This window comes from Podarcis raffonei, chromosome 1 (genome assembly GCF_027172205.1).
Source record: "Podarcis raffonei isolate rPodRaf1 chromosome 1, rPodRaf1.pri, whole genome shotgun sequence".
Lineage (NCBI taxonomy): Eukaryota > Metazoa > Chordata > Lepidosauria > Squamata > Lacertidae > Podarcis > Podarcis raffonei.
This window is the reverse complement of record NC_070602.1, coordinates 31,506,685-31,520,786: the sequence shown is the minus strand read 5'-3', so window position 1 is coordinate 31,520,786 and position 14,102 is coordinate 31,506,685. Positions and strand designations below refer to the sequence as shown.

At 45.4% G+C, this 14,102-nt stretch overlaps 1 protein-coding gene across 1 annotated transcript in view; it reads right to left on the bottom strand.

The window, feature by feature from the left end:
• Positions 1-1,987, bottom strand: part of SYNDIG1L (synapse differentiation inducing 1 like) — a 90,787-nt gene extending 88,800 nt beyond the window's left edge. The window contains exon 1 of the mRNA XM_053379535.1: positions 1,924-1,987. The gene's annotated coding sequence lies outside the window, so the exon portion shown is untranslated. The remainder of the gene's footprint in view (positions 1-1,923) is intronic.
• Positions 1,988-14,102: the final 12,115 nt, after the last annotated feature.

Genomic DNA, 14,102 nt, shown 5'->3' with positions numbered 1-14,102 from the left:
CCTCTTTGTTTATTAAGAGTAATAGGCTTCACAGCATAATAGAGTTGGAAGGGACCCCAAGGGTCATCTAGTCCAACCCCCTGCAATGCAGGAGTCTCAGCTAAAGCATCCATGACAGTTGGCCACCCAAACTCTGCTTTAAAACCTCTAGAGAAGGAGAGTCCACCACCTTCCAAGGGAGTCTACTCAACTGTCAAACAGCTCTTACTGTCAGAAAGTTATTCCTGATGTTTAACTGCAATCTCCTTTCTTGTAACTTGAAACCCTTGGTTTGGGTCCTACCTTCCAGAGCAGGGGAAAACACGCTTGCTCTTGACAGCCCTTGAGATATTTAAAGATGGCTATCATATCTCTTCTCAAGCTAAACATACCCATTTATAAAGATGTTGAACAACAATGGGCTCAGGCTAGAACCATGTGGCACCCCAGTTGTCACTTTTTTCCAGGAAGATGAGGAACCATTATTCTATTTGGGTTTGGTCAGTGGTCCCTGTCTCTTGCTCCTATGTACACTATGAGAGAGCAACCTGGGCCTCTCCTTCAAACTCCCCTGCTAAATGCCCTTGCAAACACCCCTGTTTACAAGACTTAGTCAAGAGCTCCTGGTCAATAGCTCCCACAAGCTGCTGCTGGCTACTAACTCCTCCCTCAACTCCATCAAAGTTGTTGCATGCATGGAACAAAGTCTGCTTATGCAATGGGACCGTCCCCCCTCTTTCCTCCTGCACCCCCTAAATTTGCTTTGGAGGGCTGCGGGAAACCCCAGAACAAGTTTAGGGGGTACACGAGGGTGGAAAAGTCTAGTTCTACAAGCAGACCTTGTTCCCTGCACTCTTAGTGATACATTGAATTCTACCCAGTATGTCTAACATTCCTTGCCCGAGTACTCTTTATATATTGGACAGAATAACATCCATTATCATATTAGACAACCCTAGATCACAACATGACAGCCATTGTGCCACAATCAGAAAGTGGAAAATGGCCTGCAGGCAGTGCAAATAGAAAGGAAATGAGCCAAGCCACACACTACAAGTCAAGTCTACAACATATGGTCAGTGAATGAAGCATGTAGAAAATATTTGCTCATTTTACAGATATAAGGCTGAGACTAGTGAATGTAACAGTGAATGCATGGCAGAAGCAGCAGTGTTACTGAGCTCCTTTTACAGCAGATAGCAGTAGATTCCTTATGCATTCAGACATCCTCTTGTACACTCTCATAAACACAGATAGGAAACAAAACACAACTCTCACCCTCATCTTCACCATACTTGCAGCTGGGGAAGGCAAAGAACAGCTCAACTGAGCCTGAGACTCCTAACCCGGTTCTGATTTGCCCAGCCCATTCTCTGCCACATACCAACAGCAGTCTAGGCCTGTGGCAACAAACTCAACAGTAGCTCCTTGTCAACATCTGCTGTGGAGATGGCCAGGCAAGGAACCTGCTCATCTCAAGGTAAGATGGGAACAAAAAGAGTGAGGTCAGGGCAAGTCTTGACTTTCTCTGGCTTCCTGTTTCATCTCTTAAGTCTGGGATAAACAGTAAGAACACTGGCCTATCAGTCCTGTCTCAGTTCTGGAGCATGAGACCACCCACATCCCTCCCATTTCTGGCCCCCTTAACTATTTTTGTCCACCACTGTCATTTACCTCTCAAGCCCCACAGATGCCTGAACAATGGAGCTGCATTGTTTGGTGGTGTTTCTGTTTGTCTCCCTCCATCAGCCCTGTGAGCAAAGAACTAACATCAACTCAATCAGTACCATGGAGAGCTCCCCCTGAATGCTAGTGCCCTAGGTGGCTACATGCTACCTCAATTGAAGAGCAGACCCTGGCTATAGGCTGACATCTGTTGTCCAGCATCTCCTGTCCCAGTAAGATACCACAACTCTGAAATACCCCCCAAAGATTTGCTGTTACCTGCTTCCAGGCTCAGCTTGATCTCTCAGCAACCACCAGCCAGCTGCCTATGAAACCGATTGTGTGCATCACTGACGCTAACAATTGGGATAAAAATGCAACAGATTTGCTGGAAACAGAAAATGACTCAGAGGATAAAAAAGTGAAAAGGAAATGGAAAGATCTTCAGGTGAATCTTGCAAAGTGTCATTTTTAGAAACAATGGGAGGTTCAAAGCCTCCCAGTGAGGCTGCCTGAGCAACAAGGAAATGTAACCGTGCTAGGATAAGGTGGTAAAATTAAAAGGACCAGAATAAAACACTATACAACCCCACATGATAAAGCCCATACAGCACTGCTCCATCCTATAAATGTGAATCGAAAAGATTCCTGCACTGCAATTTTTACTGCACTTTAATTCAAGGACTGTCATTTTGGTCTTCTCCCCTGCATGGAATGCTGTCTAAACACCTGTGCCCTTTAATATAGAGATCTAGTAAATGATAAACAATTTTGCACTGAATATATACTATTTAGGCTTCAGCCGTTTTTGTTTCAGTTTGCTGATTAAAGTCTTTGTTCTAGCATTTTATCAAAAGATCAGTACTATTTCTTCTACTAAGATTTTCATTCCTATTCATCCACGGAGCATCACCATATATGTTAAAACTGAATGCCAGGCTAATGTTGGACGTGAGCTATGTACACAATGTCATCCTTTGACCTGCAATTATTCATAATTCCATGGTATTCAGAGATGTGCTCAGCTCTCCTCTACTCTCTGATCATACCATTGAACTGAAATGGCAGCTATTCTTGAGAAAAGTAATGTTTCGGTAGGTTCAGTTTTGCTACATGCCCTGGATCAATAATCCATCAATAATCCTGAGCCGTCTCAGTGAGCATCTGCCTGTTCACCTCATTTAGAATGCCTCTCTCCTCCCCATTATCTCCTTTCCTTCTCAGCATGCCACACATCTCCATCTTCCACCCTGTTTTTCCCCCTTTAAATTTTTTTTATAAGTAGGTCACTATTCCCTCTTGCCCTCTCATTTATTCTCTCTCCACTAATCTACATCTATATTTTTTATTTACTCCTATCTCTCTTGTTCAGTTTGCTCTGTCTTTTTTCTTTTCTTTATGAACTGTTCATTTCATTGACAATTACCATAAAAAGATATTCATGAAGAAATAGCAAAAAGCCTGTCTTTCTCCTCCGCAAACCAAATTTATTTCACATTTTGTCCATTCTCTATTTTAAAAGCAACCAACTTCAAATGAGCCATGTATGCACTGAGAGGATTTGCATTACTACAGAAATGAAAATGCTGATGGGGAAGATTGGTTATTTTGCTCAATGACCATCAGGCTCTGATCTCCTTTTATAATTGATCATGAAGATTAGTAAGGATGATAATAATGGTTCTCATGTTGTGTTTTTCACCCATTGCCTTTGGGCTGAAATGCATATTTTGTTTGGGCAGCATTTATTCTGACATAGGCACATTTTGTGCTATGGTACTCTGACTTATCCCTTGTTTCCCTGAACATCAACTCAGCTGAGTTACTTGCTCTGTGGGCAAGCTCACCCAAGCCAGGATGCAGAGCAGAGACGAGGAACCTGTGGCTCTCCAGAGGTTGTTGAACTCCAACTCCCATCATTCCCGGCCAATGGCCATGCTGGCTGGGCTGATGGGAGTTGGAGTCTAACAAGTTCTCCACTGCCGCAGTACAGGAATGGAAAGAATCAGGAATCTTTGCTTGCCTCACCCTCTCATCTCTCCAATGTCCCCAAGTTACATTAGAAAAAGATCGCAGCTATGCCCTTCATAGGGTGGTTTGTTTGCTGGCTGGCTGGCAACTACATTTGTCTTTGATATGCTAAATCTCTCCTTGCAGGAGCTTTTTATGCATTCTGAGTGATATTCCACACATGAAGTCCCATCTCACACTGTTATATGTGTAACCTGCGTCTCTTACATCTTACAGAGTGTGCAAAGCTCCTGTCCAAACAAGCTGAGAGGTAACAGATCATACATTTAATGAGGGGCTTGTATACTTGATGAAGGTTCATCAACATATCTCCAGTATGCAATGCTTTTTGATGTTTCCAGAGGGAGAAGCAAAATTATGCATTTTGGGGGCAGGAGCCCACTTTGCCTCCATAGTCCAATTGCAAGCAATACTGCCTGCAGCTATTGGAATTTGCTATTTTTCATTTGTTTCCCCTGTTGATATACCTGGACAAATGTAGCTCACACTCAGTGATCTCTGCAAATCAAAGCAGGTCCCCAACTGTCAGTGGGAGCATTAGCCATGCTGGGGACCCCTCTTGCAATGGTGTGAGCTGTTTCAATAAGATAATGAGAAATTAGCCAAGTGTTTATGAACAGATGCTCTTTCCTCTGAGAAAAGCAGGGCTTGTTTTGTTGTTTGAACAAATCTTTCACCTAAGCTGTTGCTAGCTGTGATGGTGCTGATTTGATGTGACGCACACCATTCATCTTCATAAAAGTTTTAAGCCCAAGAGAGACAAACTGAGGCTTGTTGTCACTTACTAGCGGCTCTGGTGAAACATGACAGATGAACATCATGTACCACCTCTTCCAGCCGGCGTATTCATGGGAGTAGCAAAAAACTCATTTACTTGGTTCATAAGGTGACTGCCTTTTCCTTCTTCGCATCCCTCCTGAAAATCTCTCATACTACAAAATATACAGGAGATGGCCCAGCAATTAGATTTATTTTCGAAGTGTCTTCTCACACTGATGAGGCTTCTCAGAGATTGCTCATTTTGGATAATGCCCAATGGGAAGTATTAACTTTGAGATGCACATTTCCCATAAAACAATTCCTGGTTTGGGGACTTTTGATATGATGCTACTATTAATTACCAACATACAACAATCGAATAAATCAAGGACTGCTATCATTTTCTATGAAGTTTCCCCAGATAGACCCCCACTATATTTATTTCTTAATTGTGTAAAAATATGGACTCAGCTTCTCCTAACCTAATCTCTAAATTCAATGAAACTATAAAAACAATTTAAAGTCAATAATCATATTCAATATAATTAATAGCCGGTGGGGGAAGGGGGCAAGGCTGCAGGGTCTACTCAGTAGCCATGGGACATGTAAAAGAGGCAAAGTTTGCATCCTGTCTGAAAAAGAGAAATTGGCGTGGACATCTTTACCTTATGTGGGTCACAAAATAGAGACCAAAGGACGTTGGGTGGGCTCATTTTTCCAGAGTGAAAAAACCCTTGTTGAGAGTCCTATGTCTGCATACCAATCTGATACAATGGTCAGGGAGAAGGCTGCCCTCACAACCCACCAGGATACAGGACACAGACTGATGCCTGCTGGTGCCACAATGACACCTCAGTAATAGAGCCAAAGTCAGAGCTAGCTGAGAGGGAGAGCAAGGTGACAGAAAGCGCAGCTCCATTGTCATGAGGATGGAGACACTTTCAGGAACCCATAATGCGTAGCTCCGACAGGGGGGTGTAGTTTCTGTCAATCCTGTAACGGGCAGCTTGTAAGCCAGCCAGGCACCAGCCGGTGAATATCAGCGCAGAACTCTCTGGATGCACAAATTGTTGAAAGCTTGAGGAAAGATGAGGGCAATAGGTTCTTCCAGTCCCTGCCCTTTCAAGTCTAAGCCCTAGCTAAGGAGGGCAGGTATAGTGAGCCCTCCTCACCACCTCCCACACTATGGAATGGCTTTATCTGGCTCCTACACAGCCGTGTGCAAGAATTTCAGTGTGCCTTGAATGTTCAAGTGGATGCATGTGGTGGTCATGGTAGGAATTGCAGGACCAGAGGTCCTCTAAGTAGGCTTTTTGAGCGGAATGTTTTTAAGGATTCCTTCTCAGTTGTTTGGAGGAGAGCCCTACGCACCTCCATGCTAGACTTTCAACTGAAGATGCATCCATTTCTACCCATTCACATTCACTGTACAGGCTGAATGCCCAAATGACTATGGCAGGAAGAACAATTACTCTGGGCAGCAGCGGACACAAGATGCATCTGCTCAGGTGTACGAAAACTACAACCTGGGAGACAGGAGGCATCTTTCCCTGCTGGGCTGCTCTGCTGCTTTTAGCTGCCTTTATTTGTTCTGAATGATGTATTTTATTGCCTTACCGTTGTGTATCTTATGATTTATTTTCTACTTGTCCAGGTATCCATATAGATGAAGGATGAGCCATAAATATTTGAAATAATAAATAAATAAAGTGAAACAACAGCTGCCGTACATTAGACAGCATCTGCTATATGCCAGCCTTGTGACCATCCACACACCTGTATCGGTGATGGTTGGGCTCGCATTTTTTAAAATTATAATTAATAAATAACGTGGGGAGTGGGGGAAGGAACTGCTGCCATACATCAGCTTGCATCTGCAATAAACACTGTGGTATTTCCCTGTTCTGTCTCTTAAGCTGCAGGAAGTTTATGGCAGATATTTGGAGAAATTGCTTTGGTTAATTCAGGTAAGGAGGACGAGAAAGCACAAGCAAGAGGCCATAGTGGTGTCTTCCTCTGCCTTGGTCAGACCATACCTGGAGTCCTGTGTCCAATTCTGGGCACCACAATTTAAGATGTTGACAAGCTGGAATGGGTGCAGAGGAGGGTAACAGAGATGAGCAAGAGGCTGAAAACCAAGCCTTCTGGGAAACGCTTGAGGGTGTTGGGTATGTTTAGCCTGGAAAAGAGGACACTAAAAGGAGATAAGATAGCCATCTTCAAATATCTCAAGGGCTGTCACATGGAAGAGGGAACAAGGTTGTTTTCGCCTTCTCTGGAGAGTAGGACTCAAAGCAATGGCTTCAAATGACAAGAAAGGAGATTATTTCTGAACTTTCTGACAGCAAGATCTGTTCAACAGTGGAATGGTCTCCCTCACAAAGTTGTGGACTCTCCTTCATTGGAGGTTTCTAAGCAGAGGTTATTGGGATGCGGGTGGCGCTGTGGTCTAAACCACTGAGCCTCGGGCTTGCTGATCAGAAGGTTGGCGGTTTGAATCCCTGTGACGGGGTGAGCTCCCGTTGCTCGGTTCCAGCTCCTGCCAACCTAGTAGTTCGAAAGCACTCCAAAAATGCAAGTAGATAAATAGGTACTGCTCTGGCGGGAAGGTAAACGGCATTTCCTTGCGCTGCTCTGGTTTCGCCAGAAGCGGCTTGGTTATGCTGGCCACATGACCCGGAAAAACTGTCTGTGGACAAACGCCGGCTCCCTCGGCCTGTAAAGCGAGATGAGCGACGCAACCCCAGAATTGTCTGCGACTGGACTTAACTGTCAGGGGTCCTTTACCTTTAAGCAGAGGTTGGATGGCCATCTGTCATGGATGCTTTAGCTGAGCTTCCTGCATTGTAGGGAGTTGGACTAGAAGACCCTTGGTGTCCCTTCCAACTCGACAACTCTATGATTCTATGATTCTATGGTCCCACACCTTCCCCCCAAACCCCCTCAGTCCAGGAGATCTGGGTTCAGCAGTCCCAGAAAAAGAGAGAATTCACAGTCCCTCTGGAGCAAAACAGAACACTATCCCTTTAACCTTCCTCCAGGAAGTTGGAGCCTAGGGCACACACATCAGTGCAGGATAGTTTAAACCCTCATTGCCAGTGGAAACTATTTGTCAAGTTGCTCATCAACCTGGTCTTGGGTGCTTCTAAATGTGGACAGTGTAGCAGCAGCCAGAGCCCAAACATTGCTGTCCTGCTTTAAACTGCAAATGTAAAAATTATTGCAGACATTCATATTGCACAGCTTGAAGCAACTGGATGCATAAAAACTGACTCCTTTTGGAATAAAACATTGTCCAGACCCTGAAGTATTGTTCAAAGCTTTACTAACCTCAACCTCTTCAAAAACAGTTGCAAAATGTTCAAAATGATAGATCCAAATAATTCCATAAGACATATGCCTGTCCAAGAGATAGGTTCATCTTCTTAGAAATAAAATGACTTATAATCACAGCTGACAAACATAGCTCTCTCTCACACAGGCTCCCTGAGCCTGCATTTCAGCCCCAGGCTGTTTGCTCCTGGAGTGAATCATTTACACATCCTTCTCCCATGGAGCCTGTGGGAAACAAAGAAAACAGCCACCCCCCTTCCAAGATGCCAAATCTGCAACTGAATACCTTCATCACATAGATAGATAGATAGATTCTTTATTGTCATTACACACGTGCAACATTGCACAAGTGCAACGAAATTGGATGCCATCCCTTAAAAACAACAAAAGCAAAACAACAACAACAACCAACAAACCACATTCCAGCCACACCCACACCCATCAATCTCCCAGGTCACACTATCGAGTTACAGCATTCAAAAGGGCCACAGCTCTCGGGTAAAAACTGTTTTTCAGTCTATTTGTCCTTGACTTGATGTTTCTATATCTCCTGCCAGAAGGCAGTAGTGCAAACAGACTGTATCCCGGGTGAGATGAATCCTGCAGGATGTTGTTTGCTTTCCTAAGACAACGGGAACCGTACAATTCTTCCAAAGATGGGAGAGGTTGACCAATAATCCTTTGTGCTGTGGTTATGACCTTCTGGAGCACCTTCCTCTCCCTAGCTGTACAACTGGAGAACCAAGCACAAATACAGTATGTAAGAATGCTCTCTATGGAGCCTCGGTAGAAGGACACCAGCAGTCTCTCACTCAGATTGTTCTTCTTTAAAAGTCTGAGGAAATAAATTCTCTGCTGGGCCTTCTTCACCAGAGCAGTGGTATTTGCGCTCCAAGTCATGCCCTGATCGATAGTTACTCCCAAAAACCTGAATTCCGCCACCCTCTCCACCCGTTCCCCATTGATATGCAAGGGCTGAATGTCCGCCTTTTTTTTCCTGTAATCCACCACTAATTCCTTGGTCTTAGCCGTATTAAGAGCCAGATTGTTCTCTCCACACCAAACACAGAGCCGCTCCACCTCGTCCCGATAGGCGGACTCATCCCCTCCTGAAATGAGCCCTACCACCGTAGTGTCATCAGCAAACTTGATGATTTTGTTGCTGGAATAGGTGGCTGTACAGTCATACGTATAGAGAGCATAGAGCAGGGGACTCAACACACAACCCTGTGGTGAGCCGGTGTTAAGGCTAAGGGCTGTGGACATATGTGACCCTACTCTAACCCTCTGAGAACGTTCTGACAAAAAATCCAAAACCCAGAGACAGGTGGAGTTGGAGAGTCCAATCGCCTCTAGCTTGGACACCAGTCTATGGGGGAGGATAGTGTTAAAAGCTGAGCTAAAGTCCACAAACAGCAGCCTCACATAACTCCCCGGCTGCTCCAGATGGGACAGAGCAGCATGGAGAGTGGTGGTGATAGCGTCCTCTGTGGATCTATTTGCCCTGTATGCAAACTGGTAGTTGTCAAAAGTTGATGGAAGACAGGAAATAATATGACGGCGCATCAGTTTCTCAAAACACTTCATGATGATTGGAGTCAGTGCAACTGGTCTGTAGTCGTTCAAACTACTGATTGTGGATTTTTTAGGCAGAGGGACAATAGTTGACGACTTCAGGCAGGGTGGGACAATAGACTGGTGTAAGGACTTGTTGAAGATCTTAGTAAAGACCCTCGCCAGCTGATCCGCACAGCCCTTCAACACCTTTCCAGTGATGCCATCAGGTCCAGCCGCCTTCCTCGGATTCACCATCCTCAATACCTTTCTCACCTCATGCTCCTCTACCGTGAATGAGGGGCCCCTATGGGCTGGTGGCTGTAATACCGGCGTCTCAGGTGGCTCCTTCTCGAAGCGAGCAAAGAAGAGGTTAAGCTCCTCCGCCAGCAAAGGGTCACCGTCGACAGCACCAAGGTTAGGTTTGTAGTTGGTAATGTGCTGAATCCCCTGCCACATCTGTCTTGTGTGGTATAAGGCTAAACACTCAGTTTAAGAGCAGAGAACATCCCAGTTAATTATCAACTAGTTAGAGCAGAGGCCCCAGGACCCCACCATTCACCTTAGATAACAAACTCAGGGACACAAATATTTTGAGCTAATGGTTACTTAGGCCACAACTTTATTGATTACAGATGTGAGCGGTTTGGCTTAGGCATTTGGGTGAAGCCAGACTATATCCTGACTCTCCTGCCCGCCTGCAGGAAATCTCAAGGGGTCAACTACCAATAGGGGGAGCCCTATGATATACATTGATTAAGAGCTCCCCAAGGGTCACCAATGGGCCTAGCCCACGCCCAGGCTTTGGACAGGAACCACACCCCTGGATCTCTTTAACAGGATACCCTTAGCATGGAGGGGCAGGCGGAGGCAACAACCTCCCCTCCCATAACAAGGCTTAAAAAGGTCAAGGTCCGGGGTGGGGGGAAAGACCCTTTTTTCTTTTTTGCATAATGTGATAAAATAACCCCTCACCCCAGAAAGAAATAAGATCGTCGCATTTTTATTATCATAAGCAGTATTTTAAGAACTGTGTGGGAATGGATTACAACAGGAGAGAAGAACGGTAACGGTGAGAAAGAGGAAATTTCTATGACGCAGTTAAAAAATGGCGTCTCACCAAGACAGGCTTGCAGGAGAAAGAAGAACAGGGGGAGGAGAATCAGGACGGTTTGAAAGAGAAGGAGTACAGTGGTGCCTCGCTAGACGAAAAGAATCCGTTCCGCGATTCTCTTCGTCTAGCGGTTTTTTCGTCTTGCGAAGCAAGCCCATTGACAGCTTAGCGGATTAGCGCTACAGCTGTCAAGCGGCTTTTCGCGATCAGCTGTTAAGCGGCTTATCAGCGGAACAGCTGATAAGCGGCTTAGGGGCTTAGGAAAAGGGCAAAAAAAGCAAAAAAAACCCGCAGGGGGACGCAAGATTTTTTCGTCTTGCGAAGCAACCCCATAGGGAAATTCGTTTTGCGAAGCGCCTCCAAAACGGAAAACCCTTTCGTCTAGCGGGTTTTCCGTCTTGCGAGGCGTTCGTCTTGCAGGGCACCACTGTACTGGAATGTAAGTTGGACCTGACAGAGCCCCCTGATCTATCTGATTTATTTGGCTAGCCGGAGAAAAAAACAAAGGACAGACCGAAATTCAATTTTGTTTATGGAGGAACTGAACAGAGGCTGTCCCTGGCTTTTGAAGAGTACAAAACCCACACAGAGATGTCAGTTTTCAGTCTGCTTGTGAGAATCATCAGAGATCGCAAAGAAAGGAATATATGATAACAACAAGATGAAGAAGAAAGTAATAATGCACTATTCGGATTGAACTGGATAGAACTGTCTAATTAAAGCAGTAAAATAAGTGATGCCTGGAGTTATCTGGAACTTTGGACTCGTGCTGAGCTTGATGTATTGGTACCCTAAAAAAAAAAATTTGAAATTTGGCTGTATAATTTGGAACTAATGTGATTTGAACAATGTGATGTGATTGGCCTGTTAATAAAAATTATTTTCAAAAATAAAAATAAAAAGGTAAAGGTCCAGTCGTGGAAGACTCTGGGGTTGCGGTGCTCATCTCGCTTTATTGGCCAAGGGAGCCGGCGTACAGCTTCCAGGTCATGTGGCCAGCATGACTAAGCCTCTTCTGGCGAACCAGAGCAGCACACGGAAACGCCGTTTACCTTCCCGCCGGAGCGGTACCTATTTATCCACTTGCACTTTGACGTGCTTTCGAACTGCTAGGTTGGCAGGAGCTGGGACTGAACAACGGGCGCTCACCCGTCGCAGGGATTTGAACCGCCGTCCTAGGCTCTGTGGTTTAACCCACAGCGCCACCCGCATCCCTTATAACAAGGCTTACCCAATGCCTAACCTTACAAAGATGATTGCTACAAGGTAGGCGAAAACCAAATGGGTATGGCCAATTTGCCAAGTGGAAAAAATCCCTACCTGGCCCCAACAATAAGGCAACCGATATTAGTCCATAGCAAGGCCAAAGTCTAGCAACACATAAAAAGAGGGTGGGCGGGCTGGGTGATCTGACAAAGGAAGCAAAAAGGAGGCCACCGCCTTAGCCGTGCCGCAATTTAAACGGCAGCAGCCACACCCCTGGCTAACCTGATTGGTCAGCCAGGGGGTGTGATGTGGCTGGGAGTTCCGATGATGCGGGCGGCATCACTCCGCCCCCTGCCAGGTCACAGGGAGGTCCTGGATGCCCACCCACAACTCCATCCCCCGGGGAAGAGAAGTAGAAGAGTTTGGATTTGATATCCCGCCTTTCACTCCCTTTAAGGAGTCTCAAAGCGGCTAACATTCTCCTTTCCCTTCCTCCCCCACAACAAACACTCTGTGAGGTGAGTGGGGCTGAGAGACTTCCAAGAAGTATGACTGGCCCAAGGTCACCCAGCAGCTGCATGTGGAGGAGCGGAGACGCGAACCCGGTTCACCAGATTACGAGACTACCGCTCTTAACCACTACACCACACTGGCTCTCTCATCTCAGTATGCTGCCATGGAAAATCCCCAATGTTAGCAATACGCATTCAGGCACTATCCATTTCAGTGTCAATTAAACAATTGTACTTAACAAAAGCAACTGCTTTCAGACTTCTGAAATCCAAATAATATCCTGAAGTGGGCAGTCTTCCTTTTCCCAACATGTGGTGGAAAGGGGTGGTTTTTATTTAGAGAATAGTCGCGGGGGGGGGGAGGGAGAGGTTAAATACTCTCCTGCCCTCCCCACCCTGCTGCACTCCTGATCATGATCTCCACCCTCCCTCACCTCACTTCAGGAAGGATGGCAAGAAACAAATGCAAAGGGAAGGGTTAGCATGGGTAGGCAAACTAAGGCCTGGGGGCTGGATCTGGCCCAATCGCCTTCTAAATCCATCCCACAGACAGTCCGGGAATCAGCGTGTTTTTACATGAGTAGAATGTGTGCTTTTATTTAAAATGCATCTCTGGGTTATTTGTGGGGCCTAGGACTTCATTTCCCCCCAAAATATAGTCTAGCCCTGCACTGAGGGACAGTGGACCGGCCCCCTGCTGAAAAAGTTTGCTCACCCCTGGGTTAAAGACTTAAAGTGATAGAGCTGATTGCTAGAGAGGAGAGGCAGAATTTACTGAAGGAAAAGGCTAGACTAGAGCAATCTAGTGAACAGCTATGCCTGCTACCCCCAACCTGGTGCCCTCCAGCTGTTTTGACTTGAAGCTTCATCAGCCTCAGGCAACAAGCTGAAATGGATGGAAGTTATAGTCCAAAACGTTTTGGGGAGTCTGAGCTGTAGGATGGGTCATCTGCGCTGCTGCCCATTGATTTTTTTTAAAAAACACATATTTCATTACAAAAAAAAAAAAAAAGGAACAGTCAGAAAGCCAAGCAAGAAAACACAGGAGTGGGAACTTTTGTTCACAATGTCATGGAGATGCCTTGTAAAAAGCAAGTGAACAAATGCCCCATACAGAAGCAGCCTTTGTCTCAGGCTTCTGCAGTGCCCTGTCTGAGATGGTAGCATTGGGCCTCTATTCTGCTCCACTCCTGACTGGTCTACCTGCCTGCAGAGACCTAAGCTTGCAGCCAATCCCTGATTAGAACTGCAGGTGCTTCCCAGCCTGCTCCTGGGTAGGTGCTTCATCTGCAGGCTCCAGTTGTGGACTGAATACCTGCATGCCCTCACTAAACACACACACACACACACACACACACACGGCCATGTAATGATTTCTTCCTATCTTGGAATTGCCACATTGACAATTTAAAACCAACATGATTGATTTGAGGTGCGTGCGTGTGTGTTTTGTTTGCCTTCCGGCCACTTTTTTCATAACCCCAGCATTAGGCATTGGACAATTTAAAATTTGCATACAAATTAAATTAAATCTTTTAAATTAATTAATATATGTAAATGGGCAATAACTGGAGGCTTTCCCTGAGAGGACTGGCAACACTAATCATAGTTGCAGTGTTCCTCTGCAAATTATTCTAATGGCTAACAGGGGAGAATGTTCCTGCTTGCCAAGTTCCAGTTTTAATTCAAATAAGATCGTGCACTGTATGTATGCCCATTTATTTCTATTTAGAGTCATTGTTCTTCCCACGGCAGACACTCAGAATCCCTGAAAAGTCCCCAACACAGTGAAAATAGATAAGGCTCTTTCTTTTCCAACTTGGCTGCTAAAGAAGGCAGGTTTGTTTCTTCCCACGAAGTTTTCTACCTTTATAAGTTATGTCTTTCCTGGGACCATGATGACTAGAATGACAGGTCACCTGCAGACTGTCAGTGTTTTGCAGGAGGGA